The following is a 19,399-nucleotide window of genomic DNA, read 5'->3' as shown; positions in this document are numbered from 1 at the left end:
TTTGATAATTAAATTGAAATTTTCGGCTCTAATAAAATAAATGATAGTTTTAGTGTGTATTTAAAAAAGTGATAAACTATGCATTGAATTCCCAAAGTATTGGTTCACTAAATTTATAATTGAGTTGAAGTTTAAGCTAAAAGTTTGAACATATATACAGTATATATATAGAGAGAGAAAAGAGAGAGAGAGAGAGAGAGAGAGAGAGAGAGAGAGAGAGAGAGAAGCATCACTACACCAGTTACTACTGACAATAAACTGTATGTACATATTATAAGTTATTATAGCTACACATACACATACACATACACATACACATACACATACACATACACATACACATACACATACACATACACATACACATACACATACACATACACATACACATACACATACACATACACATAATGTTAAGCATATATATATATTGTATCATATTTTTTGACTAAAAGTGTACGTAAAAATAAAACTAACGGTGTATGAGATGATGCAGTATATGAGCTATTGATATAATAGCTAACAAATATATATATATATATATATATACTGTATATATCTATAGAGTATATTGTATTATAAATGTTATATAATATGTGTAGAGCAAACTGTATTGTTTACATGGAAACGGTAGGTATAGTTCATGCGCTTACAGCTATAGCTATACACAGCAATATTGTCATCCTTACACAGCGTCTGTATCTCTCTAATGTTGTACCGTATATATCATCCAACTGTGTGTATGGTATGGTATGTATGTATGTATGCGTTTATTGTGCTCCTATGTGTTAGTGTTGTTGAACTGGTATACAGTACAACATATAGACAGCACACACACACACACACATACACTGACAGTATAGCTATCACTTGGTTTTTTGTTGGTGTGTCTCATATAAGCTAACAGTGACTGACTGACTGACTATCAATGAGTAGCCACTCTATCATCACATTGAATGCATCGTAAAGTTTTCATGTAATTGTCATTTACTTAATTTAATTGTTTTCATCGCATCATTTTGTCTATCATTAACTCTATTATTAAAAAAAATAAGTTATAGCTATTCATTGATTATTATTACTGATACAATATATTCATCAAAAAAATATATATAATTAATTTATTTCATGGCACTACTACTACTATATAAAAACATATTGTATTTGTGAAAAATTAATGTTATTATATAATAATAATAATAAATGACAGCACAGTGTAGTTCAATATATATACAGTATTTGTATATTATATACAGTACTGTATATTGTGTGTGCAATTTATTTATAATTTCTTTATATAAATAGTAATGTTATTTAAACTAATCAATTGTTTTTAAAAGATAATAACTTGAATTGATTATTATTATTATCAATTGTGTTATTACATATACTGTACTGTTATATATAAAAACACTAAACGGATATAAAGTATTAGGAAAAGTTACTAATAATAAATAATACACAAAATAAAAGGGATTAAAAGTTATTCAAATACTTATTAATAAATAGATTGAGATTTATTAGCAAATAGACAGCTAATGTGTGTGTGTTTTATGTATTTTAAGTATTTTAAGTACTAATATACTAATAATGAAAACAATAATAACTACAATGAATATGTATATAAAAAATTATAAAATTCATGTGATTTATGTGCTTATGTTGATGTCATCAAATCATTTATGTCTTGTGGGATGTGTCGCACCGGCACTACAATCACAATCACCTGCCAGTGCTGATAGCATTGCTGGTAAGTGCCACACATTTGCCATTTATATATATATACAGGATATGTATAAATAAATATTTTATATATATACAGCTATAAATATATATGTATATAAATTTAATATGATTTGAAAAATTCAAATACATTTGCAATCAGTTATTCATAACTCGTGTCTTAACAATATACTATATATCTATATATATATATATATATCTAAACATATTAAGCATATTTTTTGTGTGTATATCTCTAGTGTCGACAAAAAAAATAAAAATAAAAGAGATTTTCTTCTTTTAGTTAAAATCAATGTTTCGATCAGTGAAAACAACTCTTCCTATAAATAATATAAAAAAAGAGATTTGCATTTCTTCGTCAAAATTTATTTTTATGATTTTGTTGTTGTTGTTGTTGTATATAATTTTGATGTCTTTTGAATTTTTCATTGTTTTTATATTCGCCAAAAAAATAAGAAAGAAATTCATATATACATTAACATATAGTGTAGTATAGTATATATATATATATATAATGTTTATAAAAATTTTGATTCATATAAATAAATAATTATATATATATATATATATCTTTTATATTTCACATGATGTCTATGTTTGTTGATTTTATCAATAACTCAAATATATAAAAATGTTGATATACACTGTATATGTATAAATTATATTTATATTACTTATTAATATATTACAATATATATATATATATATATATTATATACAAATTTATATATTCATAATTTGAATCAATCCAAACAGCAGTTATGTTTATTATTTTTATATTAATATATTAATAATATTTGTTTATTTCCAAAAAAATGTTTTATTACAATATATATATAAGCCGTTTCTAAAAACTAAAATCAACAAATAATAATACATTATTATTATTATCTATTAATACATTAGAATAATACTAATAATAAGTATTAGTTAGTTTTGAATTTTAGTTTAAATATTTATTATTAAAGAATTTGTACATTTTTAAATATTTAGTTAAATTATTATCCAAATTAATCAAACTGTATTATACTGTAAGTGTTAAAGCTATAAAATTAAAAATAAATTATTATTGTTAGTGATATACATGTACCTATTATTATTATTACAATAGCACAATCATAACTAATGTTTACAATTTTTTTCGTGTAAATTAATTATTATTTTTTTGAAATTATAAACCACACCAAAGTATAGTAAAAATAAAATATTTAACCAAATAATTTTTTTATTAATAAATAAAATTTTTTTAAAAATTTATGTTAGTGGAAAAAAGTGATAATTGGGTGGTCGTCCCAAACCCACCCCCTTGGTTATGTTGGTGACCATATAGATATATATATATATATATATATATAATGTCCATCCTGTGTGATCATCCCTATGTTGTTATTGATAGCTATCTCTCTTTTTATACACAACTATACTGTCCTCCTCTATATATACGGTATAATAACTTATATACAGAATGGTGTATGTCTTTAGTGATCGATTGTGTCGACAAATTAATATCAATTTTTCTCTTTTCTCTCTCTCTCTCTCTCTCTCTCTCTCTCCATTCACTCACTAACAAACCTAACTTACATTCACTGTTTCACTCATTCATATAATGACTACAGTAGTCACTCAGTGTCTCAGTTACTCACATATATATACTCTCAATCTCTAACTGTAAGTGAGTTTTAGTATTAGTTTTCTTCCAGTGTTTCACTTTTCTCTCATCTTTTCTTTTATTTCTCTCTCTCTCTCTCTCTCTCTCTCTCTCTCTCTCTCTCTATCATGTCTTCTTAAACTTGATGTTCATATAGTAGTAGTTATACTCAATATTATATATATATATTTATATATATAAACACAATATATATGAGATTTTACTGTTTATAAGTACACTTGTGTTCACTCTTTTCTGTAATATTTTGTTTCCTTTAAATGTTTTGATAAGAAATGAATGCATTCTTACAGAAAATATATTTAAAAATAATTTATATTTTTATGTTTCGCTTAGTTTATCATGAATTCAATGAATTCAAACATTTTTTGATCTTTAGCTTAATATTTACAGTATTATTATTATTATTATAAATTTAATTTAAATATTTTTATAGCACTTTTATTTAATCTTTTATTTGTTTTCAAATTATTGTTTTGTGTAATTTAAATATATATATTATATTTTAACAGTAAATTATACTGTTTTGTAACAGAAAATTAGTTTTATTTTTAACTATTCACTTAAATAGATATTTATTTGAACAGCACTTTACTATTAATAAAAAAATATAAGTAAATATTTTTTCAAGAGAAATATAAAAAAATCAATAAATTAATAAATAGATCTCATGTATACAACAATAATAACAAAATATACTTTAAAATACTTAATTCATACTTCAAAAAAAATTATTAGATAACAAAATATATTTTTTTCAACAAAATTTTTGGAATAAATTTTTTTTTTACTTTTTTCTATTAATACCGTATACGATAGCAAATTAATTATATATGAATTAAATTTTCAAAATGCAACATGATAGAAATAATAATAATAAAAAAAAGTTAAAATTATAATCTAATAATAATGATAATAAAAAAAACCCTAAAAGATTTAGATTAACTGATTATAGACTACTATAAAGTCAAATCAATATATTTAGTGGTTAGGCATCGAAATAATGTTATCATATTATATCATATAAAGTATAAGTTACAGTATATACCATACATTTATCAAATTTCAACAATTTTCACTCTAATAAATCTTTAGATTTTTAACTATATATTGTAGAATAGTCTCTCTCTCTCTCTCTTTCTCTCTCTCTCTCTCTCTCTCTCTCTCTCTCTCTCTCTCTACTCACTTACTCACTCACCCGCACATAGACTTTCTATGTCTCAAACAGACATCAATTTTTTCTTATATAACTTCATGAATCATTTGTATGTGTGTGTGTGTGTGTGTGTGTGTGTGTGTGTGTGTGTGTCTATAAGTCTAAAGCAATATCAATGATATCAATCTACTAATGATAATAATAAATGTTAAATGAAAAAAAGTGATATGTATTAATCGTTTCATTTAATTTTTTAAATTTGCCAAACAATTATTATTTTAAATTTAATATTTTGTTGTTGTTGTTATTTAGTCGTTATTAAAAGTGACAGTTTATTTTAAAAATTAAACAAAACTTGTAGACATGTAGTCAACTATAATAATAATAATAATAATAAATATAATTCCTAACAGACTATATATATACTGTATATATAATATATGTGTAGTATATGATGAAAAAAAAAACAAAATTCAGATATAATAATAAAATTGAGTGAACACAATGCAAAAGTAAAATAAAAATTTGGCAAATGGTTGATGTGGTGGTCACACAATAAATTATATCTAAAATATAATAGTAATTGTGATTTTTCTATATTTTCTATATATATATATTGCTATAAATATATATCTGCTTTATTCAATATTTTTCTAAACTATACTCTCTTTTATATGTAATTTAATACAATACAGTACAGTAGTGTTGATGTATTACACTTTGATTGTATTAAATGTATTATACGATTAAATCGGACGTAGCATTTGAAGCACTATTACTATTATTATTATTATTATTATTATTATTATTATTATTACTACTACTACTACTACTACTACTACTACCATACAGTATAGTATATGTTCATTATTTTTGTTATTTACAAGTGTTAAGAAAAATATATATGATTTTTCTATTGACTACAATATATTTCTAATAATTTATATGAAAAAATACCCACAATTACAAACTAGTTGTACTGTATATATTGTACAGTTGATATAATAATATTATAAATTGTATTATATAATATATTTAGATATATATATATATGCACTTAACTTTTTTATATATGCACATCTAATTTATTGACAATAATCATTAATAATAGAGAGTATTACATATTTAAGACATATGCATCATATTTTATATATATTAATATATGAATCATAGACTTATATAATAATAGTATTATAAAGACAGATATATTTATACCGTAAATATTAAATTAATGATTTCATATTTATAAATATAAAGTTAGATATGTTATATAATGTTATATATATATAAATCTAAGCATTTTCAATTGATTGTTTTATAAATATATGACATTTTGTTTATAAAATTAGATTTATTAGTTTTTTTAAACTCTAATATTTATATATGCTTTATATGTTACACACATAATAGCTAATTGTACTAAAACATATTTATCAAACAAACAAAAAACTATCTATTATAATATATATAATTTTTATAAATTAAAAAATAATATATATACTATACATATATATATAATTCATAATATTGTTTGACATTTATGTTGGATATTAATAAATTAATATTTAGTTAATAAATAATACATTAATTAATTTAAACAAATCTAATAACTATAAATTATGATAAATCATTAATATCTAATTACAATATTACCTATGAATTTATTTTTAATAATTATTAGTTTTTTTATACATTATTGATTTTTCTATATTTATTATTTAATATTATTTAGTACTATAAATTATATACAGTTCAGAAAAATAAGTTTATATAAATATATTTATACTTGAATAAGTTAATATTAAAATCTTTTAATATTAAAATTTATTTATAAAAATTATAGATTTAAAATAAATTAAAAATTTAATTCAAATGGATTATTAATCTTATTAATAAAAAAATATATTAGTTTTTTAAAAAAAAAAAATCATTATTAATTTAGATTTTAAAACTTAATTACGGATTAATRTCTTTTTTATACATAAAGTATTTTTAAAATTAAAATATCATTAATTTTTTTAAAAATTCACTAGCTATAAGCTTATTTAAAATAGAAAATAATAATTGAATATTTGCAACTATAAATATAAATTTTAATAATATTTTTTTGTTAGTTTTTTGTCAAATATTTTTTTGGGCTTCAAATTCTAAGAAAAATACAAATAAAATATTTTGATTGTAATAATTTGGTTTCAAAAATTTGATATCTATAGTAAATAAATATAATATCTATTTATTTTCTAATAATAATCATCAATTAGTATTTATACTACAATTATAATTTAATATGAAATTCAATAGTTATTGAAAAAAATGATTTAAAATCATAACTAAATTAAATTTATCTTAATAAGTGGTCTATTAATTATAAATAAAATTGTATAAATAATTGTTTTAAACAAAAATTATCCAATTATTGATTACTATTAATCATATTAATAAATAGAAATACAGTACTAATTTATTGTACACAATATTGAATTTGAGACAAACAAATAAGTAATGTATTTTAAAAGCAAATCATTCAACACAACAACAACAATGTTTTAATTGAATACACAATATAATTGATGTGTTGTTTTTGATTAACACTGAAAAATACTGTACTGAAATAAAAACATTTATTTCATTTGCTTTGAATATGTTTGCATTGAAAATGTGAAAAATACTGGAATATATATATATATATATTGTTTGCGTATGTTTTTCTTTTATTTATTATACAGACTCGACTCCCTGTCCCATAGCTATAATCAATCAATTTTTAAAACTATGTTTTCACTAATAGTATTGCTATATATATATATATTGTATACAGTATTTATTTAATACATGTATTTTAAACACAATATAAAAAAACTAAATATATTATATACTGTATATATACTGTATATAAATAGTATAGAGAAGTATAGCATCGTATACTACTGTAAGATATATAGGTAATGCATAATATTTATACTAATACTATATAATGCATACAAAACATATACAGTATAGTATAGTATAGTATAGTATAGTATAGTATAGTATAGTATAAACATATCATCTAATGTTACATAAGTAAGGCTTGCCATTTAGGTAAAGGATTGTCACTCTGTTGTTAATGTATTGTCACAGTTATGTTGTTAAAGGAGTGACTGACTCCCAGTGCAAACGAGTGCCAGTAGTTGACTATTGACTGATTAATAACTGTTAGTTTGTCATTGACTGCCAAAAAGCTATACATCTAAGTGTTAACCACATCTCACTTACAATTGAGACAATGAATCAAATATATATAATGTATATATATATATATATATATATATATATATATAGTGTTTGTTTGCGTGCCATTCACATCATTGACACTATAGAAAAGTGTTTCTCTCTTTTAACACACCATAGACACCAAAAAGCAAGCAATGGCTGATAATGCCTGAGCCCGAGTTAGCCCCAGAGCCTCAGTGGGCATCACTTCATCACTACATTTATTACTCTCTTGAATCACATGAATAAAGCAATTATTCTCTTTATCTCCCTTTCTCTCTCTCTCTCTCTCTCTCTCTCTCTCTCTCTCTCTCTCTCTCTCTCTCTCTCTCTCTCTCTCTCTAATTCTCTCTTTCTTCGTCTTTACTATTATATAGACTACTGTACTGTCAAATCACTTGAATCCATGCATTGAACCACTCATTCAAACACACTTTTTTCTCTCTTTCTGTATTTTTCTTCATTTAATTTGAAATTGTTTAGTAATAATGAATCCAAAACTCTAAAAACTAATTTTCGTTTTGTTTTTTGAAAATTGATTTTTTTTATTATTATTGTTGTTTTAACTTTGATATAAATTTACTATAAGCTCATCTGAAATAACATTGATTATATAAATTCAATGTTTAAATCTTATTTTATTTTATTAAATTATTGTGAATATTATTTTTCACTAAAGTTTGTTTTATTTTTGTTGGTTAGACATACATGTGATTTATAAAACTATATGATAAGCAAACAAAATCTAATAAATTATGTATTATTTATTATTAAATATAAATATTTACGATTTCTATAAATAAAAAATTTTATTTTTTAAAATAAATTATAAAACATACTGTTATAACTAACAATATATATTTATAGCAAAATTTAATGTACAAAATATAATAACTTTTATATTAATTATTTAGATATAATTTAGTTGATTATATGACGATTGTTTATTTTATAGTTAATATTCATGTTTTAAATATTTAATAAGTAATAACAATAACAATAATGATAAAATTAATAAATAAAAATTTACTATTAGCTAATATTTAATTAACTTTAATTTATTATTAACCATTGAGTCTCTTTTAATATATTTTTTAAATATTTATGGACAAATATTTATTAATATAAAATTTATTGATTTTAAGGGATAATAATAATAATAAAAATTCCAGAATAATCTATTAATATTTAGTATACAAGTTTGTAATGCAGTCAGAATTTACAAAATAAAAATATTTGAAAATTTCAAATATATTAGAAAATTTCAAGGAAAATTCTATGTTATGTTTATTTTAATCACTAATTGTAATCACCTGTAATATTTTTTAATAACTATAATAACTACTGTAAACTAATATTATCAGATAATATTGTAAATTAATTAATATCCAAAGTTACTCGGAAACTATTAAATTTTATCAAATATTTTTTGGTTAAATTTTCAAGATTTTTGTTGTTCAACATTTTATGATTAAATTTAAGTTAAAAGACTAAAATTTAAAAACAAACAATACTTTATTTTAATTGTATATATATATAGATTATAATTAATACTATAGTGTTTTAGTATATATATAGTATAACTATTATGAGAATCCAATTATATAATAATATTAATATTTTAATATTTTATTTATGCGAAACATATATTTGGAAATTTTTATTTCCCAATTTCTCTCTCTAAATGTAGTAATAAAAACAATAATTATTACAGTATTTAAAAATACACAATTATATAGACATATATTAGTATAACATATTAAACCTGTATATAAAATTCTAACAATTAAATTAATTTTTATTAAATTTTTGGATTATTTTATTTGTAGTAACAGAAACAATAAATGACCAAATTTTTTGTTGTTGTTGTAAGAAATAGGATATGATTTTTGTATTTATATAATATAACTGTTGTATTGTTTTTCATATATATATATATATATATAGTAGATATATATATATATATATATATATGTCTTTATTTTTATTTTCTTTAATCCGATTTAAAAGTAATTCTTTATATAAGACTTTATTTTTTGGTTTTTAAAACGTCTTATTTCGTGATATCATTAGATATCTTCATTTCTCTTTCTCTCTTTACTCTCTCTCTCTCTCTCTCTCTTTCTCTCTTCTGTTTTTTCTAATAGCTTTTAAAAACTTAATGACATTTTTTCTTTGTTTTGTCTTAAAATGTCATTTATATAGACATAGACTAAACAGTACACACACTAAAAAAATTATTTCAATTTAGAAAACATTATTGAAATTTTTTAATATAAACTATAAATTAATTCTTAAAATAATAAATAAATCCGTTTTAATGTATACAAAAATAAAAAATTAAAACTTAAATAATATTTACATTAATTAAATTTAATTTAACAGTATTTTTATTCAACAATAAATCTAATGGGAATATCTTATATTTTATGTTAATTATTATTGTCTTTTTTGAAAAATACATTAACTTTAAATAACATAAATTATTATATATCTATTATATTATGATTTAATTTTTAATTAACTTAGATTTGATATTTCTAGTAATTAGTAAATTGATTTAAAAACAATATATTAATGATTTATTTTTCAGTTAAAGTATATTTAGATTCTCTTAATATTTTGTTTTATAAAAATATTGTTTACAATTGAAAATTATATTAATATTATGACTATTTAAATACAAATTAGTAAATCAACAAACATTTAGTCTAAAAATAAATTGTTAGCATAAGCTTATTATTATTACTAATATGTATAATAAGATTAAACAATAATAAATATTTTAAAATTTATATATATATATTTATATATAATTATTATACTGTATTAATATACAGTGATTTTTAAGTACATAAGCAATGGTAAATTAAAGCTCATTATAAAAGTATATATATATATTGATTATTTTTTGTTACTTAAATTTATTAATTATAAATTATGCATTACATCACAAAATGTTATGATATTAGAGTTTAGTAAAAATAAAGTATATAAATATATAGTAATATATATATATATACCGTACTATTAAAACGGAAGTTTGTTGTGTTTGTGAGATAAGATTATTATTATTGGGTTTAAAAACAAAATTTAATTATGATTTAATACGAAATTAATGAGCAAATTACAATATATAAATAGTGTGATAATTTAATAATGTTTATTTTGTGATAGTAGTAGTGTATTATAAAATGATAGATTAATTTTTCAGCATTATATTCTAGTAGTCAATTGTGATTTTATATATATATACAAATATATTATAAACTTATTATATATATGCAAAAATTTTGTTTTGCAGCCTCATTATATGCAATCAATAATATTTAATACATTTTATATTACTCAGTATTATTATTAAATATTATGTAATCATATTGATTCACTTAATTTTATTAATAATAATTAAAAAATAAGTTGATGTGTTTGTAGTATATAACAGTTAATTTGACTTTAGATTATAAATCAAATTAATAATAATAATATTTTTGTGTAAATAATTTTTTTAAAAAATACTTATAATTATTTTATAATGAATTGCATTAATTGTTTTTTAATATATTTGATTCTTGATTATTAAGTCTAATATGTTATCATATATTAATTATATATATATATATATCTATAAATTGACATCAATATCACTAACTGTAAAAAACATTTGTGGTTAATATTGCGATAATAATGTGCTATCATTTGCCAAATTAATATATCGTAATATATATTATATATTTGTCCACTAATATTATTGACTGTAATATCTATTGTGTAAATCTATTATTTTTATATCAATATAAGGTATTATTTCATGTTTTATTGAATTATTTGCTTCATGTTTCTGAAATGTCACTAATTTACTGATGATATATATATATATATATATATAGGGTATATATACAGATAATATTTATTTATATTATCAAATATATATTATCAATGAAATGTCTTTATTAGTTAATTATAACAAATTATAAAACATTAATTTACTTTTAAACAATAATAATAATCTATAATTAAATAAGTAATATTTGTTTTATAAAACAAATAAAAAACTGTTTGATATTAAATTATTTGACATATCAATAAATAAATGACTTTTTATACTAAAACTAGTATTATTATTATTATATATATTTATATACTTTATATATATATATAGTATATTGAGATAATTTTACAAACATATAACACTAAATTTTTATTATTGAATTTTTGTTTGGGATTTAAAACCATAGGATTGAAAAAAATATTTTGGGCTTAGTTTTTGAAGTTTAGTTTCCCTTAAATTTAGTTTTCAATTTTTTTAGACTTAAATCCTTAAATAAAAAAAATCTTATCGATATTTATATTAAATCTACAGTCATAAACACTATAGTATAATATATAGTAATATAAGCGATAGGAGTATTGTTTAACAGTAAAGTTTCGCATACAATGACATTGAGAGTTCACATATATATAAACATTATTTTAAGTCTCTCTCTCTCTCTCTCTCTCTCTCTCTCTCTCTCTCTCTCTCTCTTTCCTTATATAATATAAAAAAACTTATTGTATGTATGAATCAAATGTAAGAAATGCTATAGAAATACAATCAATAAATCATAAATTTTTAAATGTTATCAACAAATTCGACGACATTTCGTAAATATATATTATACATATAAACTATTATATATATATATATATATTATCATCTATATATATATATATATATATATATAGCAATATATAGAAATATGAATCTTAAAATTTTAAAATTTTTTTTATTTCTCATGAATAATAGTGAACATTATTTTCTTATATTCAATATATATATATATATTGTATAATCTCTTATATTTAGCATAAATGACTATATTTCCTACTAATACAGTATAAACTAGTATTTTGTAAATTTAAAAAATACTAAAATAAAATAATATTAAAAAAATTAGTTTGGCTAATTTATATTATGTTGAATAAGCAATTTAGACTATTTAACAAAATAAATAAAATTTATTATTCAATAAAAAATATCACTATTTTTACAATAAAATATAATAACTTATATATATATAATTTATATACAGTAAATATATATATATACTTTGTATATTAAACACTACTATAATTTAAAACCTAATTTAAATGACTTAATTAATGTTTTTAAAATGATAAGTATTAAGTTAGCAAATATTGATTTTAATTTAACAAAAAAAAAGAGAGAAAATAATGATAATGATTGAAATAACAATTGAAAATTATAAACTAAAATTATATTATGATTGTAAACGTAATTGAATGCTATAATCATTTGGACAAATACTATAGACTATTTAATGATCAAAACATTTAGCTTGAAATTAATTTTTTTTTAAAATATCACACAAATATCAATTACTGTTTATAATCTCATTTAAAAAATATATCTTTATTATCGTTATTAATAAAATAATTTTAAAATACTTAAAATAAAACATATTTAGTTTGATTTCAATCGTATATAATACAAAATACTACTGTAATTACTATTTAGTTAATTATTTTTGAAAATTTCGTAACTATTATATAAGTTGTTTTTAGTTGTCTAAATAATAGCAAATTTGTTTTTCAAAAAATAGACAACCAATTTATATATAAAATATAATACTGTTAAAATAAATTAATAGATAATTATATTATACTGTATATACAATTAAAGGTTTATCGGCTAAAAGTTATTATAAGTAAAAATAAATGGATCTGTGATTAAAAAGTGACACAAAGTCTCAAAGCTATGTTTTAAACAATGTTTTAAAATAACAAAAAACAAATTATTCTGTATTTTATTTAAGTCTTGATTTGCATCATAAATGAGATGAGATTTTTCATTTGTATTTTCGCTATTTATTGTCTTTATATATATATATATATAAAAGACAGTGAATAATAATATAATAATATAATGTTGTTTCATTAATCTAATGTTTTTTTTACTAAAGTTTCTGCTAAAATTTAAATTTTAACAAACATATAATATACTACTAATGTATACACTAGTATACAGTAGTGTACAATTATTTTCTATAAAATATATAAATCTTTATTTTATTTTAGTTAACTTTATTTTTATATATATAAAAATAAATTTCTATACTAAGTAATAGTAAAGTAATAATAATAATAATAATTCACTTAATGCTATTTGGTGTGATTTTTGGGGCGCAATTTATAAGTTTGTGAATACTGGTATATATATATTGTACTGTACACTGACATACTATACAATGTTTTTTTTAAACAATATTACTAGAAATGACATTTTGTTGTGGAAATTGACAGCAATTCATAGTATTTGTGTCTATCATTTGATGTTTTCTATATATATATTAGTAATCATACAGTTTCTAATAATATCAATATTTTGTATAGCCTTTATACTGTATTAGTAACTTATCTTTATAAATAATCATTGATATTAAACATTGTATAGTATATTTAGCTGACAGTATTCAGATGAAAATTTTTTCAAATCATCTAAAATATATGACATACACAACAATACAAGTATATAAAAATAAGTAGTCGTTATCTTGAAATTAATAGAGAATCGAGACTATAATGAAATATTTTTAAAAATAAAATCATCTTTTAGTAGTGTTAATAATAAAAATATTTATTATAATATAAATACTTTTTAAATAATTGATGACAAATATATATATATATATATATATATAAATTTATATATATGAATGAATGAAATCTATACTTATTATTTTGATAAATAATTTTATAAATAAAATATTTAATTAATTACAAACTACTAATATTCGACATAAATAGTTATATTTATGTTTGTTTTCTATAAATAGTTTGCAATTTTTTAAAAATTTATTATATTATTATTTGTATTAAATACAATATATATATATCTAGAATTAATATTAAAAAATTTATCTAAAAAATACTACTAATAATAATATGTAATATTTTATTTGGAAAAATATTTAATATAATAATTTTTTAATAAATGTCAATTTTAAATTGGTTCAATTTTATTTGATATCAGACATAATGTACAATATAATACTAATACTACTACTAATAATAGTTTATGTCTATAGAGTAATATAATATTGAAAACACAATTTTTCTCGTTGAATACCATTACTGTTTATGTGGTCAATATATACGAGATATATGCCGTATATATACAGTATTATATATATATATAATATACAGTATATCGATCTACAGTAGTATTGCCCGCAAACTCAATAACTCACTAAAAGTTTGGCCGTTTTTGGTGTAAATGGTTTGGCAGTACTAATAATAATAATAATAATAATAATAATAGTTTGTTGGTATTAACCAGTTTTTATTCAAATGATTGTACAGTATTATCTATTAGAGATACTTTTAGCTAAGTCTACTTATATTTTCATATATTATTATTATTGATATTTATATAATAATATCATTTTTTAATAATATATAATATTTTATATAATATATAATAATATTTTAATAATCTTAAACATTATAGAATTAATATCTATATATTAATATATAAAAATACAGTATAATATTTTTAATAACTATTTGATATACCGGTTGGTATTGTATATTAGCATATTATATATTATATATTACATATTATATTAATATTGTATACATAAATTTGTTAAATTTATAAAGAATTAAAATTAATTATTTGTTAATTTTAATAATATTAGTATACAATGGATTTTTCTTGTATTTTTTTAAATCTAAAAATACTATAGTATTAAGTATTTTATTTTATTAATATTGAATAATTTGCTGACTTGTATTAAGTATGTATTAAGTTGTCTCCAGTGTTGTAAATATTTTACTTATTAAGCATATTGTGTTTAAGCATTTAACTTATATATATTTTTCGTATTTTATGTTTAAATCTCTTAATGATATTTTGATAGTATTAGACTAGACTGTACTTTACTGTACTGTACAAAGTGCCATATATTGTAATGTTATTTAATCCAAATGCAATTACTTATTATCGATAAAACATTAGACATAATTTTATTTTTTTCTGCTGAGATTATTGTGTATGTGTTATCTATTTATATATATATATTAATATATAAAACATATATTTGTAAATACTATTTACTTTACAACAAAATTGATATTTTATATATTATTTTTATAAAATAATAATAATTTGATGCTTTCAAAATTTTTAATGATTAATTTTAATTTAATATTTAGTGTATTTAATAATAAAAAACAAAAACTTTATTACTATTTTAATAGGGTATAAATTTATAGATATATAATTATTGTATGTATTGAGTAGTATATATATACCGATATATTGTTATTTGTTTTGTAATGATTATTAGGATATTAATGAGTTTAATAAATAGATAAGCAATTGATTATTAAGTTATAATTATATTATGATAGTAATTGAATGAATAATTGTTTAAAAATCAAACATTTTATAACTTTATTATTAACTTACTGTAAATTACTGTGCTCTTTATTAATGTTATATTTTTTAATATATTAAAATTGTTAAATTTATTTTAATTTTTATTTAATATGAAGTATATGTATAAAATAAAAATAATTATTTTATCTATAATATATTAGAGTTTTAATCTTATGCTACAATAAATTTCAATTATATATTTAAATGTGTGTGTATTCTTATAAATAGGTATTTATTAAAATAATTTAAATGTATTTTTACAAAATATAGATATATCATAGAGAATATATGATACAAATTTTTATATATATAACAGAATTGTATATATAACAGTATAAATTATGTATATTGTATTATATATACAATTTTTATTTTATAATAAATTTTAAATTATGATTTTATTTAAAACGAAATATATTTATATAATGTAAAAATTATTTTAACAAAAATTCAATGGTTTAGTAGAGAGAGAATCTCATAAGTATTAAGTCGAGTGTAATGTTAAAGCATTTATTGGGAATCTAAAAGTGAAATTCACTATAAATTTTTACTGTATGTATGTTTGCGTGTCTTTTCAATGTCTACATACATGTAGTACTGTATATACAGAGCATAGTATTGTACCTTAACATTACAAATGCATTAATAATAGTCATTTTTTAGCCAATTGTATTGATTATATTGCATTAATATTTCAAATATTAAGCCCTTAATAAATAAACTAACAAAACGAAACAAATTATACAAATTTAATCATAAAATATAGAATTTTTTTATAATCAGTTTTTATAATCATTTTTTATATAGTCATTCAACCTAAAAATTATAATTTTAATAACAATTGTATAGTTAAGATATTCTTAAAAATATAGGTTTTATTATTATCTAATTTCTTAACAGTTTTGTACTAATATTATAACTATTATTCTGTTTTTCATTAAAAAAAAATCTATTGTTGATTACAATTTGTAGTTTAAATAGCATTCTTTAAGTTATATATTAGATTTGATTATACTGTTATATAATTTTGTTATTATATAGATTTTAATGTTTAACGCTATTGTTTTTTGTTGTTGTTAAAAATATGTATTACTAAAACTGTATTAATGTGCTGTATTGAATGTATAAATTTTACATTACAACATTGTCTTATATAACATATGCATATATAGCGTGCAAATTGGTGTTTAAACAAAAAAAATAAGCAATAGATTTGATTGTAACTTATCATTAGTGGCAAACATTATAATATTTATACTCTATATTGAAGCGACCCATAGGTTTCAAGTGATCATCATATCATCAATCTTGATGGAGGTGTAAATGCTAGAGTCATCTCTAACACCAGTCACATATTTTGCACACACATACACACACACACACAATGCCAGTATGTGTGACTAACTCACTTACTCACTCACTCACCCACTGTTCCCTCTAAGTGTCAGGTGATGCTATAGTTGGCAATAGTTTAGGTGTGTGTGTGTGTGTGTATGTCTGAATGAGTGCCTATTGCTTTCCATACCAGTCCATGCTATCATCGACTCAATTGATGATCACTTTTTTAGTTTTGTTGGCCACTATTATTGTGATTGCATTTTATTGTGATTGTTTTTCAAAGAGCACTGTTAGCAATATTGATAAAAACATTAGCAATCATTAAAAACTGTTATATATATTATATTGTTTGGCATATATTTATTATGAATGACTCGATTGTATTTTATTATTTGATTCATTGATTATAATAATAATAGTACTGTATTTATTATATAACAAAACTTAAACGTCAAATGTATTGATAACATAGCCTTTATTGTTATATACTACTAAAATTAGCCCACATTTGCCTACTACTACTACTACTACTACTACTACTACTACTACTCGTTGATTATCTATCGATATAACTTATAATAATAGATGTTTAACTGATATTAATACAATTGTCAATAAAAATCCAGTATAACAATTGGACATTAGGTTGAAATAATTGTGATAAATGTTTAACACAAAACAAAAAAAATGTGATGATTATATAGTAAATAAAGGTATCAAATAATAATGATTATAATAGACGATGTAGTACTGCATTGAAAGAAAGTGCATTGATTTATATGATGACAACAAATACATTATACAGTGGACTGTATTGTAGTGAATGTGTGTGTCATTTGGTTGTCTATGTTTTGTTTGTACTAATCATTTCCTATTTTAGTCCATCACTTCCTCTACTACTGAAACTATTGTCTAAATGATACTAAATTTTTGGATTTATTATTAAAGTAAATGCAAATATACAGTACTGTATTGTATATATATTTACTATACTAACCACTGGTTTAAATTAAACGTTATCTAAAAATACTAAATGTATTTGAATTATATAAATACAGTACTCATATTAACAAAAAAGTTAATATATTTCCTGTCTAACAATTTGTTTGCATTTTTATCTTAATTTAATTCAGGAAAATATAAAAAACATAATAATAATAATTGTACTTTTCTATCACCTTTATAACTTATAAATATAATAAATAGTATTTAAGTATTTTGTTGTAATAAATATTTTTTATTTTATATGATTAAGTTTTTACTAATATATTTATAAATATAAAACTTATATTTATTAACAAAAAAATTTTTAATTATCAATATGATCAGTTATTAATAATTAAAATTATAATGTATTATTTAAAATTGTCAGTATATAAATTTATAAAAATTTGATAAATACTTAGTTAAAATTATAAAATTACATAAAATATAAATTAACAAATATCATGTCAACAATTTAAAAAAAACTTATAGATTATATCTATATTATTTATATAAAGTAATTATATTATATATTACTATTTATATGTATAAAATTTTGGTAATAAATTATTACCGTATAATAGTAATATCATAATCTAAAGTGATTTAATTTTATAAAATGTGATTTTAAATTAATATAAAATATAATATGCATTATTAGTAATAATAATATAACATTATATTAATATATTACACATCTTAGTCTGACATCTATATTATATATAAATAAAACGATTCTTGTATTTAAAAAAATCAATAAAATATTTCGCATTTTCTACAATAGGTTTCACATTAGTATACAGAATGTGTATTCTAT

General features: G+C 19.4%; 1 protein-coding gene across 1 annotated transcript in view; it reads left to right on the top strand.

The window, feature by feature from the left end:
* Window positions 1-1,693: 1,693 nt before the first annotated feature.
* The window catches only part of LOC128966322 (hemicentin-1-like), a 39,682-nt gene continuing 21,976 nt past the window's right edge, over window positions 1,694-19,399 (top strand). The window contains exon 1 of the mRNA XM_054313172.1: window positions 1,694-1,750. The gene's annotated coding sequence lies outside the window, so the exon portion shown is untranslated. The remainder of the gene's footprint in view (window positions 1,751-19,399) is intronic.

The sequence above is a fragment of the Oppia nitens genome, unplaced genomic scaffold (genome assembly GCF_028296485.1).
Source record: "Oppia nitens isolate AA-2021 unplaced genomic scaffold, nextdenovo-longstitch-racon4-pilon3 scaffold11_pilon_pilon_pilon, whole genome shotgun sequence".
Lineage (NCBI taxonomy): Eukaryota > Metazoa > Arthropoda > Arachnida > Sarcoptiformes > Oppiidae > Oppia > Oppia nitens.
This window is presented reverse-complemented; position numbering and strand designations above follow the sequence as displayed.